Below are 5,196 nucleotides of genomic sequence, written 5' to 3'. Positions count from 1 at the left end.
CTCCCACCTCAGTCACCCACAGTGCTAGGATTACAGGTGTGAGCCACCGTGCCCGGCCTACTACACACTTTTAAATGAGATCTCATGAGAACTTACTATCAGGAGAATATCAAGGGATACATCCACCCCCATCACCTCCCACCAGGGACCTCCTCCAACACTGGGGATAAAAATTGGACATGAGATTTGGGTACGGACACAAATAAATCCAAACCATATCAGAGCCTCTACGAGAATGTGACCTTGGGCATTACGCTGCAGAAGTGAGGAGGCAAACAAACACTATTCCTCCAGACATTTCAGAGAAATATTTAGAGGAAACAGCAAGAATGAAGACCTGAGGCAGGGGAGTACTCAGTGTACTGGATAAATAATGAGAAGGGAGAATGCTGCAGAGGTGCAAGCGAAGGGGTTAGGTGTGGTGGATGGTGCAGTAGGAATCTCTTCTTGAAATACTTCCACATGAAGAAATCAGCCTTCTTTCCTTCTATACTCTGTACCCTGACCCTTGCTGCTATAAGCAGGCATTTGAGAAAGATTGAGATTTCCTAATTTTAACCTATCAGAGTCTGAATAGAAGGAGCATTCATGTATTAGTCAGTGGCCTGGCAAGAAACAAGACACACTCCACTAGGATTCTTAGGAGGATTTGAGTAAGGAAGTATCTACAGAGGAGTGGGCAGCCAGCAGCTAGGCTAGCACAGCAGGAAACCACCACCTGAAGGGAAGGGGAGGAAATGATATTATTATACAAGAGTCTCAGGAACTTCAGCCATACAACAGGAGTCAGTTGTTCAACAGGACCTGTAGTTGTGGATTAGGCAGTCCCTACCAGACTGGAGATCCAGAGAGAAAGGAGCAGAGGATGCAATGCCCAGCCTCTCTCTCCCCTGACTCTCCTGTTTCCTGTGAGTTCCTCCTCTTGGCCCAATTCACCTGGAAGCCAGAAGACAAGGAGCCCCGGTAATTTACACTGCAGGGCTCAACATTTGCAGGCACAGAGACGAGCAGAAGTGAATTAGAGTTGAGGGAGAGACACAAATAGAGAAACACACCCTCTGTAAGACTTTATTTCATTTATATTTTATTGGGCTTTTAATCCAGAAGCAATTATAGCAGTAACGGTTAACAAGGATCAAATAAATATGTAAGCACGTTACAACTTGTAAAGAGTCAATATGATATTTTCAATTCATTAAAAATTCAAATGCCTATGAAACTTCAAAGCAATTTATATATTTTTAATCTGCTATTCCAAAGAGGGGGTTTGCATGTTTGTACAGATCATTTATTTTTTTTAATTATACATTTATCTATGTCTGTTATACTGTTTTGAGGGTTGGAAGAAATTGCTATTCTGTTCAAGAGAGTAGTCTCAAACATTACTTGCTGGTCTTTATTCCAGATCTCAAGTACTTTTTGGAGGGCCAAGATGCATGCAACTGTGCCTCATTGTTGTTCAACAAGAAGCCACACACCTGACTAAGTTCCTGTACCTGATAGAGATCTCTGTACATTTCCCACTGGCCTACAAGGTTACTGTGTTGTCTGAGATTGTGCTTGAAGCTTAGAGTCACAATTTCACTTCAAAACTCTTACTGGAAATTGCGGAAAATCAGAGATGATGTCAATTTACACATCTTCACAATACTCACTAGAGACAGTTTTGGTTGATAAGGATGTGAGGTGAATTGTACCATTATACCTCAGGCTGTGACTTTAATCAGACAGCATAGACCTTGCTTTAGCAAGAATGCATCCAGAAGGTTATCTGTCCTGCTTTTAAGAACATTCTTCTAATGTTTTTCTAATATTTTACAATCCTGTACATGGATGCTAATGTAGATGATTTGCTGAACTGTTTCCCAATCAAAGGAGGTTATTTTTGTGCACTGCTTAATAATTGTGCAAGATAAGAAAATAAGGTGAATCGTTTCTTCTTTTCCAGAGTTAAAGAACAGTTGAGATGAGAATGCTTACCTGCTTCCCAGTAACAAGGCCAATATGCTGGCACACATTCCTGGAGTTAAGAATAATTAATACATTTGTAGCTGCATTGCTTTAAGTAATTTGTCTCCCCATTCCAGTGCATGTACACTCAAAGGCAGAGGAAAAAATAGCTAAAGAAGAAAACTGGAATTGAATGATGACTTAGTCCTCATCAGCCTGCTTCAAATACCAAAAATGCCCAACATTAAAAAACCCACAGAACATCTGAAGCAGAAAGAACTTACTGATAAAAATGATCCAGTGGTCTTGAATACTCCAAAACAGAATTTTAGAGCTAGAAGGAAACAATGAGTGTCACTAATCTCCCTCATTTTGTTAGAGAGGACAATGAAGCATAATGCGTATTACAAAACTGACCCCAATTCAAGGAAAAGGGGCTTGACTTTTGCGTGCATAGGTCATTGTATGTAGGCCACCTGGAGGAGGAGGATAAGCATAACTTCCTGGGTGAGACAGCTTTCAGGGCAACTGTGAGCCATTTGCAGCCAACTCTGAAATTGAAGGCTGGTATACCAATCCAGTAATGGGATTCTGGGCAGGGCACCAACAGCATCTTCCACGGAGTCAAAATTTAAACTCATGTCGCCAGACTTCTACAAATCTTCTTTATAGTATGTTATGTTGTCCAAAGGATACTTTCCCCTCTCCCCCTTCTCATTATACCTTACCTCAACCTCTTTTCCTTTCTCCCCTCTCGTTTATTGTAATAGTCAGCCAGGAAAGACAAATTGAACTACATTTATTTCCTCTTGCCCCTTTGTTTCTTCAGCTGCTCGTAATTGTGAGAAGTGGTATTCCGTGTTCCTGACAACATCAGAGCACTGCTTTGGCATGCTGTACTATTTTGTGTCCTTGAAGAAGCATAGATTTTAGGATTATGTCAATAATAATAGATCTAAAATTAACATTTTCGGCCTAGGACCCGATCTCTTACCTATTTCTTAACAGAAGGCAATAAACAAAGTATTTAGACCAAACGAATCCACTTATAAACAGCATAGTGAAAATGTAAAGATAATAGAAATAAAAAGCTGGACCACAGGGGAAGATTCAAGTAATCACACACCTTAAATAACAGAAGTCTGTGAATTCATGCTGGCAGCCTTAAGTAGGTCAACTAATCGGTTGTTTACTGTGCTGTTGGATACAAAGCATGATAAACTAAGCAGGGAGGAAGCTATATGAGTTCCATCTCCATAACAACGAAGATGAGAACAATTACAAGAGACCCTTGCCAGCCACCTCCACAAAATCAGTTTTAACCTCAGAGCAATGAGGAGTGACATAGCAAACTATGTCTGATGTCTGAACAACACAGGGCATTGCGCCAGGTAAAAACTTTCCCTTTTCAGAGGACTGAAGACGTTGATGCACGGACACATTTGCTGAACCAGCTGAAACCTTGAAAGGATTGCGCAAACTAGTGCAAGAATAATGTAAAACAGGAGAATGAGGATTTTAAAAATAATTTAATTTCAGTATATACTATGTTAAAGATGAGACAACAAAATATTATAGTAAATATTAAGAGATTGGTGCGTTGTCAAGACTTACTATATTATCAAAGATACGTCTTATCTTACACATGGTACTGTATGTGATAACTTGATAACTTGATATTAAGGTCTAACTAATGTTTTGAAATTAATTTTTGTTCCTTTTATGTATTTTACTGAATATTAAAAAATCTAAAATGAATTAAACCCTTACCTCTGTTTTCTAAAGTCATGATTAATCTCCTTTAGTGCTTGCAACAGTTTCCTTCAACAAACTTTTCAAAGTAAGGCAGATAATTGTCTTATGTTTATTTTTTAAATGTACAAAAGAAACTTGCTTGAGTGATTTATTTATAGATACTTTTGCCAGTGAATTAGAAATTTTATCTTTTCACATAAAATTGCCCCTTGCATCCAACTAATCTGCTTTTTAGAAACTGACCCTGGACATTTGGACTTGATCTTTGATTTCACATTTCTGGACATTTTCCAGACAACTTGGTAATTCGCTGAGAAATTTTGAGTCTGGATTACTTTTTCCAATATAGAATATATTTAAAAAGATTGCTAGTAGCAAATCCAATGTATCAGTAATTACTTCTCAACCTCTAACAAATTATTGCCAACAAGATTCTAACTTCTGATAGTCACTTTCTCTCCTTCCTTCCAGCCCTAATTCTTTATTCCATGAATTTCTTTAGGAAGGAAAGTTTCATTGTATTGAGCAGCGGGGACTGGACATCGCCAACTGCAGCTAAATTCTACAGACTATCGAGAAAACAGTTTGCAAAGGAGTGAGAAAATGTCAGTCAAAAAAACTTACCTGGCTTGGGTGGACATAGGCAAAGTGGATTTGAAGATCCGTTTTTACAAGTCAAAATTTATACCAGGAAGCTCTAATGAAAATGGTGTCATCCAACAAATGTATATGTAAATTCATTCTAAACACTTAATGAATTCATTCCCAACATCTGGAACATTATTAATTTCCTTTCTTTCATTGCAACATAAATAATTAAATTAAGAAATTATAATTTAGGTCAGCCTTTTGTGAAGAAATTTGATTTAATGTAATCAGTCTTTAGAAGAGGACTGTTCCTAGTCACCTTTGTTGCCCTTTCAAGAACATCAAAGCACTATCTGGAGCGATGAAAAGCATGGCCTGTGATGCTGGGTTGGAAGCCCAGCCCATCCTGCCCCACCTGTCACTATCTATGTGTGAATTTGGTAAATTACTGAAACTCTAAGCATTGGTTTCTCTATCTTTAAAAAGGGGTCACAAGAATAGTAATAACTTCACTGGGCATTAGTGAGGATCTGAAGAATTCGTGTGTGCAATGCCCTCTACTTAGTGCCCGACACAGTAACTGGTCAATAAATGATTGTTTGCCATGTTTGAAAAGTAAGCAGTATAATATTTTTTACTATATAGTACTCTGTTACCAAAATGTAACTATGTAACTAGAGTTAAATATAAATGTTCCTATTGACAAAGAATTTTGATATTTCTAGGATATAAAGCTGATTCTACTTTGTTCTATAAAATCTTTCAATGATTTCGCATAATTTTGGCAAAAGTGTGCAAAACCCTCATCATGATACACAAATTATCTCATCATCTTCCCTGCCCTCACTCCATATTTTCCCAGCTTTGTTCACTAGCTCTCTAGGTTGGAATAGATAAATTAGA

General features: G+C 38.1%; 1 long non-coding RNA gene across 1 annotated transcript; it reads left to right on the top strand.

Annotated features, from left to right (window-relative positions):
• The first annotated feature begins 792 nt into the window (after positions 1–792).
• On the top strand, positions 793–4,044 carry LOC135969914 (uncharacterized). Its single transcript, XR_010585272.2, has 3 exons — positions 793–1,060; positions 1,406–1,535; positions 1,949–4,044. It is a non-coding gene; the product is annotated as an uncharacterized lncRNA (long non-coding RNA).
• The last annotated feature ends 1,152 nt before the right edge of the window (positions 4,045–5,196 follow it).

The sequence above is a fragment of the Macaca fascicularis genome, chromosome 3, assembly GCF_037993035.2.
Source record: "Macaca fascicularis isolate 582-1 chromosome 3, T2T-MFA8v1.1".
NCBI lineage: Eukaryota > Metazoa > Chordata > Mammalia > Primates > Cercopithecidae > Macaca > Macaca fascicularis.
The sequence above is the reverse complement of the archived record's forward strand: the minus strand, read 5'-3'. Positions and strand labels throughout refer to the sequence as shown.